Genomic DNA, 14,741 nt, shown 5'->3' with positions numbered 1-14,741 from the left:
CTGAAGCGACTTAGCAGCAGCAGCAGAAACTAAGATCCCAGAAGCCATACACATGAAGCACAGCCAAAAAATAATAATTGTCAGTAGTGTTTGGATTGAAATAATGGGACTATATATGAATTTAGTACTTCTCATTGTTTAAAATGTTTTCCTTAGTGTTACTTTTACAATAAAAAGCTGTAATCTTGTAAAATATGTGGCATTAGAAGCATAAAAGAAATTTATTTTCTGAACTGTATTTTCAATTTTTTTAAAATCTAAAACTATATTGCTGGTATAAATTATTTCAAATTTTTAAAGGCTTGTTAAGAGCTCAGTTTTTTTAGGATTAAGCATATCAAAAATTTTTTTAAATGGGAAGCTTCTAAACTTATTTGAAGATTTTATTTACCTGAAAACAGTTTTTCTCACCATGAAATTTTGGTCTATGAAATGTATTTCTGGTGCCTGGTATTTTTCTCTTTGTTATTTTAGATACGTATTTTTGGAACAAAAAGCAATGAAAATTAGTTAGATCCAGGAGAAACTATTAGTTATTTCCCATTAAAAAATGTGAACCAGATATAGCTGATTAATTGAGGGGTTAGAGAAATACCTTTTCATTAGTTGAAAGCATAAAAAAAGATTGACATTAAGATGTACTTCTGAATATGCTAGTTATATGCTCTTATCAGTTGGGTCTGTCAGGTTATTTCCAAAGTTATTGCTCTTGAATTTGCTTTTCATTACAGTAATTTAAAAGAATTCTCCCTCATTTTCAATCTCTCTTTTAACTACTGCTGAGGTATCTATAACCTTTCACCTAAGCTTGTCAGCTGTTAAAAGTATTCAGTCAGGAAGGGTAACTCTATTTAACTTGTTATCATAAAAAAGTAAACATTTCAGATTGGGAATAGCCCCAGTATTAAGAATTTAATACACTTTAGATTTTTTTTTTCATTGTGATTCATTTAGGTTTAAAACTTAACTTCAAAAATGTAAGTTAGGGGAAACTAATTGCACATTAAATGAATCATGCGAGAAAAAGTTAAGTTGATGATCCAATCATATGACATTTTTGTAGAGGTATAATGTGAAGAAAGTTGAAAGGGGAGGGCACACCCAGTCGTGTGAATTGTTAAGTCTCTCAGTGAGATGCAGCACATTGTTTCCATTTGCTTTTTGTTTCTCCTTTATTTTTTTGGTAGTGATTTCTTTAGTGTCAAAGAATAAATAGAACTATGATTTACATGTCACGGTTTACATAACTGATTTTATAAATAACAACTTTCACGGTCTCGCAGCTATCTGATAATTATGCATTTCCCCTGTCTCTGTGTTGCTGTGTGTTTTTGTGTGTTTGCCAAAAGCCATAATACATCTTTAAGTTATACTAGTATTAGTAGAATACTAGTTAAGTTATACTGGTATTAGTAGAATTTCCAGAACAAGGGTGATAATCATTCTTTAATACTCTGCCCACATCACACCTGGGTATTGTGTTTGGTTTTGTGTGTCATGCAAAAGCACCGTTATTTAGAATCAGAGATAGTATAGTTCAAGCAGGAATAAGATGGTGGAGGATCTAGAAATAATTTTCAAAAGTGGTTGGAGATGTCCCAGGTCTGTAGCCCAACCTACCTTTCAGCAGACACAGACACAAATTCTCTTTAGAGAAAATAGCTTCACCTTAAACTTCCCATATGTATTCAGCTCAGTTCAGTTACTCAGTCTTGTCCAACTCTTTGCAACCCCATAGACTGCAGCATGCCAGGCCTCCCTGTCTATCACCAACTCCCGGAGTTTACTCAAACTCATGTCCGTTGAGTCAGTGATGCTATCCAACCATCTCATCCTCTGTCATCCCCTTCTCCTCCTGCCCATATATATTAAAATAAACCAAATACGATCTCACAGTGAAAAATCACCAAACACATAAGGAAGCAATATACCGTCAAGGAGAGTCAGCAGAAACAATAAACAAGTTTCTATCAAAAACATTAAAAACACAGTATAAAGTAACCAGATGGAATATTTGATGGAATATTTAAAGATACATAAAAAAGAAATATTTAAAAATATAAAAAAAGAAATCATAGTAAAGAGCTACCAACCAGAGACTTTCATGACTAAGCATAAGTTCTCACCATGAACCCCTATTTTTGAACAGCTCATCTGCCAAAAACATCTGAAAACTTAATAGATATATTGTTTGAAGACACTGGAAACAGTCAGCACAGGCAGGATCATTCGGAGAAGGGAAGCTTATAAAATTAGCTCCACATTCATCCTGGCTTTTCCTTTAAGGCATTTTCCAAATTGGAATGTAAAAGAATGCAACCCTAGTAGGAAGCAGGATTCTTAGAAAGATGGAAAAACCCAAGTGGACTTTAGTGTTAGCAGTAGATGGAACTTGAAAAGCAAACCCTGAAAACCTGAGTACAAATTCCTCGCAAGTCATTAGCAGCTACTTTGGAAAAGGATAAGAATGGAGGTACATAAAAGCTATTATAGTTCAGGCCAAGAGAGAGGAAGAGTTGGATCCAGGAGATATATTGTGGAAGTAGAAATGTTCATTCAATAAGTAGTTGCCAAGTATCTGCTCTGTATCATGTTTATATACCTAGTAGTTGTTCAGTTGCTCAGTCGTGTCTATTCTTTGCAACCCCATGGACTGCAGCACTCCAGGCTTCCCTATCCTTCACCAACTCCCGGACCTTGCTCAAACTCTTGTCCATCGAGTCAGTGATACCATCCAATCATCTCATCCTCTGTCATCCCCTTCTCCTGTCTTCAATCTTTCCCAGCTTGAGGGTCTTTTCTAACGAATCAGCTCTTTGCATCAGGTGGCCAAAGTATTGGAGCTTCAGCTTCAGCATCAGTCCTTCCAATGAATATTCAGGACTGATTTCCTTTAGGATTGGCTGGTTTGATCTTGCAGTTCAAGGGACTCTCAAGAGTCTTCTCCAACACCACAGTTCAAAAGCATCAGTTCTTCGATGCTCAGCCTTCTTTATGATCCAACTCTCACATCCAAACACGACTACTGGAAAAACCATAGTTTTGACTATATAGACCTTCGTGGGCAAAGAAATGTCTCTGCTTTTTAATATGCTGTGTGGGTTGGTCATAGCTTTTCTTCCAAGGAGCAGGCGTCTTTTAATTTCATGGCTGCAGTCACCATCTCTGGTGATTTTGGAGTCCAAGAAAAGAAAGTTGGTCATTGTTTCCATTGTTTCCCCATCTATTTGCCATGAAGTCATGGGACCAGTTGCCATGATCTTAGTTTTTTGAATGTTGAGTTTTAAGCCAGTTTTTTCACTCTCCTCTTTCACTTTCATCAAGAGACTCTTCATTTCCTCTTTGCTTTGTGACATTAGGATGGTGTCATTTACATATCTGAGGTTATTGATATTTCTCCCGGCAGTCTTGATTCCAGCTTGTGCTTCCTCCAGCCCAGCATTTCGCATGATGTACTCTGCATAGAAGTTAAATAAGCAGGGTGACAATATACAGCCTTGATGTACTCCTTTCCCAATTTGGAACCAGTCCCTTGTTCCATGTCTGGTTCTAACTGTTGCTTCTTGACCTGCATATAGATTTCTCAGGAGGCAGGTCAGGTGGTCTGGTATCCCCATCTTTTTAAGAATGTTCCACAGTTTGTTGTATTCCACACAGTCAAAGGCTTTAGCATAGTCAGTGAAGCAGAAGTAGATATTTTTCTGGAATTCTCTTACTTTTTCTATGATCCAGCAAGTGTTGGCAATTTGATCTCTGGTTCCTTTGCCTTTTCTAAGTCTGTCTTGAACATCTGGGAGCTCTCAGTTCACGTATGGTTTGAAGCCTACCTTGGAGAATTTTGAGCACTACTGTACTAGCATGTAAAATGATGGCAATTGTATGGTAGTTTTAACATTCTTTGGCATTGCCTTTCTTTGGGATTGGAATGAAAACTGACCTTTTCCAGTCCTGTGGCCACTGCTGAGTTTTCCAAATTTGCTGGCATATTAAGTGTAGCACTTTAACAGCATCATCTAGAGAGAATATTAAAAAATGAATAATATGTCTGCTATAAATAAGTACTGTCAATACTGAGCCCTCTTAAACTTCACATGCCTTTGTTTAGTGAAGTTCTCTGATATTTTGGATACCAAATATTCTTTTCAAGTATTGTCTGTCTTAATTCTGTTATCTGTGAACTCAAAAGTGCTACTTATGTAACATTGATATTCATATATATGTGCATGCATGCATACGTTCAACAGATGTTAAAAACTTACTGTGTGACAGGCACTGTGCTAGGCCTTGGAATGCGAAGATGAAAGACATGATTCCTGCTCTTAAAGTGCTCACAAACACCATGGATAAAGATATTAAATAACAAAAAAGGTATTAAGTAACAAAATTGGCCTATCTACTGTAAAGTACATATACTTACATGTGATATTAATTTACCTAAATGTTTTGTAAATCTCAACAGCCGTAACATGTAAGTAGTCATTGCTACTATTACTGACCCAAAGATTAACCATTTTCATGTATTATTATTTATTATGGTTTTGGGTTTTTTTGTGATAATGAACTATGTTGTGGTATCTTAGGTTGATTAATAGGAAAAACCCATGTTTGCATAGCATTTTGTTCATACCTCTATTGGAGCCCCACTGTCTCATATGTATGATAATTATTACTTCCTTGTGTCTTTCCCACCAGATTGGAGTTCCAGATGAGAGACTTGTTTTCTTTATTTTTGAATGTCCCAGAATCTAGCACAGTGTCTGATTTGTCTTGGTTGAATGAATGAATACATTTTATGTTACTTATATAGAAAGTCATTATTAATACAAATGCTAGCCATTTTGTTTATTAGAAACATTTATCCAATTTCAAAATACATATATGGTAAAAGTTTATTGAACTGTGTCGATTGACTTAGTTATTCTGACACATACTTCTCTGGAAACAAATTACTATTAGTCCAAGCAGCTAAGGAAATGATACACATGAGAATAAAATTAATCTCAATATACTCTACGTCTGTACCTAGTTTGTTTTTCATTTAGCACACTCAGTTTAATCCAAGAAAGAAATCAATCATACCTTTCCTGGGTTTCTCGCAAAAGATATCTAACTGTTAGAAATGTTTTGATTCAGGGAAGCTACTGTTTCTTTGATTTCAACAGATACATTTATTTGTTGATAAGGATAAAAAAAAACTTTAGCAATCTCACTAAATGTCAATAATTATGCATTTTTAATCTTCCACGAGGTTATTAATTTGGCTTCAAGAAGATGAAGATTACCCACCCACTTTGAAAAATTATATCATGTTAAATATACAAATTAAAGAAGCCTCAGGTTGTGCTTGAGTGTTCCTTTTTTATTCATAAAGAGAATTCTCAATTCATCTGTGAAAATTAAATATTAATTTTCAGTTTTAAAAATATGTTTGCATGTTAATGATTTAAAAAGTAAAGGAGAAGAGTAGAATACCTCTGAAACTTTTCTGGAAAACAACACCAACAGCTTTTGGTTTCCTTATCTTACACTCATATACAGATGTCTCTGTATACTTGAGACATATGCAGTACTATATATGTGTTATACCTCATTAAAAATCTATTATAAAAAAATGATAAAATATCCAGAACTTGGTGACCATAATTTGTAGTTCAGCAGGAGAATGGAAGCAAGAATGGTTCCTAGCCTAGACTTTTTTGTTGTTATTATTCATTGTTACAATTTTTTGATTTTTATTTTATATTGGAATTAGTTGATTAACAATGTTGGGTTAGTTTCAAGTGTTCAGCAAAGTTATACAGTTATACATACACATGTTATCTGTTTTTTTTCAAATTCTTTTCCCATTTAGGTTATTATGGAGTACTGAGCAGAGTTCTCTGTGCTATCCAGTAGGTCCTTGTTGGTTATCTGTTTTAAATATAGCAATATGTATGTGTCAATCCCAAAATCCTAATCTATCCCTTCCTCTACCACCCTTCCCCTCCAGTAACCCCAAGTTCCTTCTCTAAGTCTGTGAGTCTGTTTCTGTTTTGTAAACAAAATCATTCATATCATTTTTTTCAGCTTCTGCATGTAAGTTGATGTAATATGATATTTGTCTTTCTCTGTCTGATATTTGTATGTAATCTCCAAGTCCATCCATGTTCCTCCAAATGGCATTATTTCTTTTTTTTATAGCTGAGTAGTATTCCATTGTATATATGTACCTATTTATCTTCTTTATCCATTCATTTATTGATAGACATTTAGATTGCTTCCATGCTTTGGCTACTGTAAACAGTGATGAAATGAACATTGGGGTGCATGTCTCCTTTTGAACCATGTTTTTCTCTGGATATATTCCCAGGAGAGTGGGATTGCTGGGTCATGTGGTAACTCTATTTTTAGTTCCTTAAGGACTCTCCATACTGTTCTCCATAGCAACTGTACCAATTTACATTGCCACCAATGGTGTAGGAGGGTTCCATTTTCTTCATACCCTCTGTATCATTTATTGTTTGTAGACTTTTTGATGATGTGAGGTGATTATCTCGTAGTTTTGATTTGCATGTCTGTAATAATTAGCGGTGTTGAGCGTCTTCTCATGTGCCTCTTGGCCATCTGTATGTCTTCCTTGGAGAAATGTCTGTTTAGATGTTCTGTCCATTTGTTGATTGGGTTGTTTGTTTCTGGCCTAGGCTTTTAAGCACTCAGGTCACATTTCCCCAGCCTTCACCTCAGGAGCTATTTGGAAGCCTTGTATCTATGCTATAATCCAGTGGTTCTTAAATTTGAGCACACATCAAGATGACCTGGAGTGTTTAGTGGGTACTTCCAGGCGTCTCTGTAGCTGTATTCACTCAGTCTATTTAAAACCAATTTAATAAGTGCTCACTCTCCCACAAACTGTCACCAGTGGATATCTGAAGTGTAAGCAAATGGGGTTTTAGCTCTTGGTGTGCTTCAGGTGGTTCAGTGATAAAAGAATCCGCCTGCCAGTGCAGGAGACAGAGGTTCAATCTCTGGGTCAGGAAGATCCCCTGGAGGAGGAAGTGGCAGCCCACTCCAGTATTCTTGCCTGGAAAAATTCCATGGAAAGAAGAATCTAGTGGGCTGCAGTCCATAGGGTTGCATAGAGTCGGACACTGCTGAGCCACTAAGTACATGCTTCTAAAAGAAGTCACCAAAAGGCATTTGCAATGGCCACCTTACCTAGAAAGTCTGAGCTTATAAAACCCTTATATTCTGGAATTTTAATGATCACTCAAGACCACCTCTGGACTGATATGGGCTACGTTAACAACCTTTACGTATTATTCCATTTGACTTCAGCCTTAGCTAAGCTGCCTTTTCTGGGCAGAGAGTCCTAACCTGAAAAATCTTTGCTTCATTACATTCTAACTTCTTAGGTTTCCAAGCCAGTATCAAGTGTGTCCTCTTCTGAGATTTAGAAACTATATTTAAACCTGTCTGCTGGTTTTCCAGTTTAGAGAGACACCGATGTATAGATCAGTCTTATGGACTCTGTGGGAGAGGGAGAGGGTGGGGAGATTTGGGAGAATAGCATTGAAACATGTATAGTATCATGCATGAAACGAGTCGCCAGTCCAGGTTCGATGCACGATACTGGATGCTTGGGGCTGGTGCACTGGGACGACCCAGAGGGAGGGTGGTGGGGGGAGGAGGGAGGAGGGTTCAGGATGGGGAACACGGGTATACCTGTGGCGGATTCATTTCGATATTTGGCAAAACTAATACAATATTGTAAATTAAAAAAAAAAAAGAACCTGATTTCAAATAATTAGGGTCTTTGAATGGAGTGTTCCAACCAAATGAGTGTTTCAACCAAAACCAAGATTGGTCTATTTTTAAACAAACCTGAGAATTGAAATAAAAACCTGTCCATTCTTTAATACTTTGACTATAGTTAATGCACTTCTACTTTCACAGTTACAAGGAACAAAATGTCAGCAAATCTTGATAGATATCACTACTTCTGAGTTGTTCTAACATAGTACAGCTCCAATACTTTGGCCACCTGATGCAAAGAGCTGATTCATTGGAAAAGACCCTGATGCTGGGAAAGATTGAGGGCAGGAAGAGAAGGGGTTGACAGAGGATGAGATGGTTGAATGGCATCATCGACTCAGTGGATGTGAGTTTGAGCAAGTTCCAGGAAATAGTGAAGGACAGGGAAGCCTGGCATGCTGCAGTTCTTGGGGTCGCAAAGAGCTGGACAGGACTTAGCAACTGAACAACCGTAACAACATAGTTCTAGTAAGAAAAAAACTTCCTAGTAGCTTCTTAGCAGTTAGAATAGTTGAATATTAACTGTTTTTTAGAAGTAAACTGAGGTCTGGTTTGAGTTCTTCAAGGCCACTTTTTTACTTGCAGATTCAGGAATTATCTTGTTTTTCTGATTCCCAGTTCAGTGCTCCTGGTAATGCTTCACTGAAGGAAAACTCACTCTTCTGCAGCTTACTTTCTCAGACCTCTGGTTCTGTCATAGAGAAATTCTGAAATCCAGCTTCCCAGTCATCTCCCTGCCAAAGTACCTAAGTCTTTCTTTCTCCCTTCCTTCCTTCCTTCCTTCCTTCCTCTTTCCTCTGACAAAGCAAAAGACTTTATTGGAAAGGAGTGCTCAAGCAGAGAACCATGAAGTAAGGGAACCCAGGAGAACTGCTCTCCAACGAGCTTCTTTCTTATGGGCCAGATTCAGAATTTAAACCCAGAGCTAATGCCTTTACATTAGTGGGTTTTTTTTTCTCTTTTTCTTCTTTATGTTGTAATACCTCTCAAACACAGAACAGCCTTGCAGATTGTGTTTTGAAAACTATGTCACTTGCAGCATTTTGTTTCAAACATGATCATGTTTTCTACTACCATATTCATTTTCTAATCATCTTTATCTCTTCACTGACCCCCACTTTTACTAAGCCATGAAAATTCAGGCATCTGCTTTCCACGACTAGAGATCCCCACAAGCCTAGATTCCCATGGAAATCAATCAGAAACTAAAAGGAAAAGAAAGAGTATATATTGAATTTCCCTGAGACCTACAGCTTGTTTTTCATTAGACTCATGCTGATTTCTTTTAAACTCTGGGCACGGGGCCAGTGAATATTTTTACAGCTGATAAAAAGGAACTTCAGATCCATTTACTTTCATTTAAACTTCTAAAAATTAATTTTGTATATAACATCGATTCCAAAGAAAATGTTATCATTAATTTGCTAATTACCTTCTTGTGTCATAGAACTGTATTTGTTCATATAATTTCCTCTTCTTGTTTTTTGTACATTTTACTGTTCAGAATTGAAATGAGAGGGTATCAGGGGGCTCATTATTCCCAAAATATGAATATTGTCAGCCCCTGGACACCGCATTTTCCTTGTGACCAATCATAGACCTCTTTATAGCTCTTCTGACTATGAAGCTTTTCCAAAGCCCAGATTATCGTTTACTAATATAATAAGAGAAATATAACCAAAATGCTAAACTAAGGGGTATCAAGAAAACCAGGGAAGAGGCACCTGGGGAAAGCAAATCAGAACTGTAAATAAGGCAGTCAGAATAGTCTTCACTAAGATGGAAGCAGTCACATTGGAAGCAAGACTTGTAGAAGGTAAGAAAGTAAGCCATATAAATAACTTGAGGGAAGAACTTTCTTTCATTCCAGGCTGGAGGAACGGTCAGAACAAAGACTTAAAGTGGGAGCATGCCTGGAATATTGGAGGAGTAACAAAGAGGCTGCTGCTGCTGCTAAGTCACTTCAGTCGTGTCCGACTCTGTGCGACCCCATAGACGGCAGCCCACCAGGCTCCCCCGTCCCTGGGATTCTCCAGGCAAGAACACTGGAGTGGGTTGCCATTTCCTTCTCCAATAACAAAGAGGCTAGCATGGTGATAATGAGTGAGCAAGGGGAGAGTAGTCGGTCATGAGGACAAGACAGAAATGGGTGCCAGATTCACTAGGCCTTTTGGCCATTGTCAGGAATATGTTTTTATTCTGAACCAGATGAAGGAGGCATTGGAGGGTTTTGAGGAAAAAAGTGATATGATCTGACATGTCTTAAAAATAATCTTTGTGGTACTTCCTCTGGCGATCTAGTGGTTAAGACTCACCTCTTCCACTGCAAGGGGCACAGGTTCGATCCTGGATCAGGGAACTAAGATCCCACATGCCACGGGGCATGGCCAACAATGTAATAATAATCATCATGATGGCCAAGTGAAGAAATTTTTCTCCAGTTTTACTATTCCTTCACTCCTTCTTCATAGAATGTTTTCAAGTCTCTGTTCCATCCTGAATCTTTCACCATATATGTATTTGGAGACCACAATTTTAAGTCTAGGGGTGCTTATTGTACTGGGTTGATTGTTTCTAAGCCATAGCAGTAGACACTGCTTGGAAATATTTTTTAAATGAAAATACAGTTTTATCATTTCCTATTCTAATTCAGGACTACGTTTAGTTGGCTGTTTATGTGTGTGTGTAGTTCTTTGGTTTTTTAGACTTACCGACTTTTATCTTACATTTCTACTCCTTTTTCTTACCCAGCTGAGAATGATGGGGTATCACATCATACACACACACACGCACACACACAAATATTTTATTTTTTACCTTGTTTATTGTCTTATACTCTACTGCAATGTAAACTCCATAAAGTTAGGGATTCTTTTGGTCTGATTTATTCACCGTTTTCTTCCTGTTGCCTAGAACAGTGCCTGGTACATGGTTCATGCTCAAAAGCTGTTCATTAAATGAATGAGTGTGTTTCTAAAGTTACAGCTTCATTAGCTTTCCAGCATTCCCTACATTATGTATGCATTCTCAACTAAAAACATGTACTGACTTTCCAATTGTCTAACAGAATATTTTTTAAAGGAACAATAGATCTGCTTTGCTATCTCTCTTTTTCTCATGCAACCCTCCAACCCACCCCAATGACTCTTGCTTGTTCTTCATAGAATACTTCCTCTCTTGAGACTGTATTTCTTTTTTCTTTTTTTCCCCTCTTCTGGTAAATAGCCATAGACTGTCCATTTGAACTGACTCTCATTGGAAAGTGAGTCAGTGTAGCCTAGTGGAGAGTGGAGGACTGAATATTTGCATCTCCAGAATGTTTGTATTGACAAATGGCAGTCAGTTATTGACATTTATGTCCCTTGGTGATACTTCAATTGGCTTATCTTTGCTGGTCAAATGCCTTAATTGTTCTGGCCTTTAATTCAGTCAACGTTGGAGTTAGAGCAGAGGGGAAAGAGAAGGAGCAAGCCTAACAGAACATCAAGCTTGAGCTAGGAGGCTGCTGGCAACGATCAGCCTGTCATAATGTTATGATTTGTTCATTTTTATACCATTTATTAGCCTTTACTTGTTGTGCCATTTGGCCTCCAGGGCAGATAAAGTGCTGTCTAATTTGGTAGGTTTGCTTCTGTCAGAGCAGCCTCGACAGGGAAGGTGTTAGCTGCAGTGACAAGTAATCAATAGCTGTCGTTGTCATGAGGAACGTGAGCAGTTGGGCCTTTCATCTGGAGGATTAGAGGTCTAATTGGATTGAGAATAGGGAGGGTGGGCTGTTGGGTAACCCTGTCAGCCTTGTGAAGCTGTCAAATGTCGGCCTTATTCATGGTGAAGGGAACGTGTGCTTTTAGAATTGAGGGGGAAGGCATGTGAAAGCCCTTTATACAAAAGAATGGATCCTGAAGTCAACGTAGCTAACATAGGCTCCCTTTTTTATTTAATTAGAGATCCCTTTGGATAATAAATCTATGTAACATTAAACGCTATCTTCAAACATGGATGTGCAAACACACACACATACACACAATACAAATCTACATTGGTTCTTTTTGTCTTTGATCACACTAGAAGGTAAACTGCTTAAGTGGAGATTAGAAATGAAACTATAGGGGAGAGATTGCATAAATTGTCATCTCATTGTCAGAACTAACAAGTGATAAAGATTTTAAAGTGTTATTAAAAGAAAATGACAGAGACATTAAAGGTAGATGAGTTAATAATGAAGTATGATATTTGATAGTATTTTTCTCCCATACTCATTTAGAAACATTCTTCCTTATAAAACAAAATCTTTCATTTGCTCCTACATGAACTAACCCCAAAAATGAAATTATTCATTAGCTAAATTGTTCCTTCCAAATAATATACAATTTTTTATTTCTTAGTGAATTAGAACAGGTGCTAGAATTGGTTTTAATGATACCAATGCTACTGTGTCAAATTCAGGCTCAAAATCACTTCTCTTATATATCCCTATATACTTATGCTATTCTTCTATATGTATCATACATTTGTAGTATGAATGGAGAAAGTATTTGGAAAAAATGAGTTACTTTATTCTCTAATGTAGAGGGATCCTATTACCACCTCTTCAAGGCCAAGTAAATGATTTTAAATTTCAGTAACGAACTATGAAACGAACTTAACAGTGATAAATGGTAAACATTTATGTTTCCTTATATGTACACTATGTACAAATTAAATTCAGTGCATTTTTGTCATTCAAAAGCATATATAATTTTTTAAAATGCTTTTGTAGTATACTGTGTACTGAGAGCATTTGTAAGCATCATTTATACAGTATATCTTCATGAAAGCTTGAATAAAGGTATGTTGACAGTAATGTCAAGAGTGTGTGAATAAGCATTTGTAGCTTATGGATTATGTCTTCAGCCCATCCCTATAGCTCCAGGGTCTCTTTGCTATAGTCATTGAAAGCTCTGCTAACCAATTTGAAATGACTCAAAAAAGTATGCCAAAAGAACTGAATGATGTACAAACTAGACAGTGGATAGATGAACCCAGTGACCCCACTAGGCCTTCAAACTCTGAGAGTCATTATCATTACAAATATTTTGTTAAGTTCTTCCTGTGTAAGTGCTATCTTGAAGAGTCTATTATAGTCCATAAAGATTCTATTCTTTATAGTCCATAATGCATATTATAAAAATTCTCAATACTGCTGACTAAGCATTTAGATTTATTATTGAAAGTACTTGTTTTGTTTGATCTAAGCTAGTAAAATTTTTAACTTTCAAAGCAACTCTCCAAAGGTTGCAGCAATCTCTCAGATTTCATGCAGTTCTTCTATAGTTACATCTGTGAGAGTATAATTGTGACCACATTTTCTTAAGCGAAATTGCTCACAGGAAATGGTAGAAGCACACTTGTTGTCCTTGCAAAAGAAGTTTAACGTTTAAGTAGCTAGATTCACATTAGGGTGTTTGATCAAAACATACTGTCTGTGACCGACAAGTGGCGTCTTTGCTGTTGAAGTCACATTAGGTTACTTTATTGCCTTGTAACTCCTTATAATCTTATTGATTCTTTCACTTAACAAGTGTTTATGCAAAAGCCTCTATGTTAAGTTTCAGAAGTAAACCATGAACAGGACATGATCCTGCCCTCAAAGACTTCATAGTGTAATGGGAAAAACAGATAAGGTAAACAAATGGTACTTAGACTATATAATATGCTCAAAATTCTCCAAGCTAAGCTTCAACAGTACATGAACCAAGAACTTCCAGATCTTCAAGCAGGACTTAGAAAAGCCAGAGGAAAGTGAAAAGTGAAAGTGAAAGTCGCTTAGTCCTGTCCAACTCTTTGCGACCCCATGGACTATATAGTACATGGAATTCTCTAGGCCAGAATACTGGAGTGGGTAGCCTTTCCCTTCTCCAGGGGATCTTCCCAACTCAGGGATCGAACCCAGGTCTCCTGAATTGCAGGCGGATTCTTTACCAGCTGAGCCACAAGGGAAGTCCAAGAACACTAGACTGGGTAGCCTATCCCTTCTCCAGTGGATGTTCCCGACCCAGGAATCGAACTGGGATCTCTTGCATTGCAGGTGAATTCTTTACCAACTGACCTATAAGGGAAGCTCTTAAAGGCAGAGGAACCAGAGATCAAATTGCCAACAACCATTGGATCATAGAAAAAGCAAGAGAATTCCAGAAAAATATGTACTTCTGCTTATTGACTATGTTAAAGCCTTTGACTGTATGGATCACAACAAACTGTGAAACATTCTTAAAGAGATGGGAATATCAGACCGCCTGACCTGCCTCCTGAGAAATCTATATGCAAATCAAGAAGCAACAGTTAGAACTGGACATGGAACAACAGACTGGTTCCAAATAGGAAAAGGAGTACATCAAGGCTGTATATTGTCACCATGCTTATTTAACTTATATGCAGAGTACATCATGAGAAATGCTGGGCTGGATGAAGCACCAGCTGGAATCAAGATTGCTGGGAGAAATATCAATAACCTCAGATACGTAAATGACACTACCCTAATGTCACAAAGCAAGGAGGAACTAAAGAGTCTCTTGATGAAGGTGAAAGAGGAGAGGGAAAAAATTGGCTTAAAACTCAACATTCAAAAAACTAAAATCATGGCATCCGGTCCCATGACTTCGTGGCAAATAGACAGGAAACAATGGAAACAGAGACTTTCTTTGCTTAGGCTCCAAAATCACTGCAGGTAGTGACTGCAGCCATGAAATTAAAAGATGCTTGCTCCTTCGAAGAAAAGCTATGACCAACCTAGACAGCATATTAAAAAGCAGAGACATTACTTTGCCCACAAAGGTCTGCTGGTTTTTCCAGTAGTCGTGGATGGATGTGAGAGTTGGATCATAAAGAAGGCTGAGCATCGAAGAATTGATGCTTTTGAACTGTGGTGCTGGAGAAGACTAGAGAGTCCCTTGAACTGCGAGGAGATCAAA

The 14,741-nt window shown here is 37.4% G+C and overlaps 1 protein-coding gene across 4 annotated transcripts in view; it reads left to right on the top strand.

Moving 5' to 3' along the window:
* Positions 1–14,741, top strand: part of INVS (inversin) — a 135,812-nt gene that overhangs the window by 21,791 nt on the left and 99,280 nt on the right. The window lies entirely within an intron of this gene.

The sequence above is a fragment of the Bison bison genome, unplaced genomic scaffold, assembly GCF_000754665.1.
Source record: "Bison bison bison isolate TAMUID 2011002044 unplaced genomic scaffold, Bison_UMD1.0 scf7180017864243, whole genome shotgun sequence".
NCBI classification, from domain to species: domain Eukaryota; kingdom Metazoa; phylum Chordata; class Mammalia; order Artiodactyla; family Bovidae; genus Bison; species Bison bison.
This window is presented reverse-complemented; position numbering and strand designations above follow the sequence as displayed.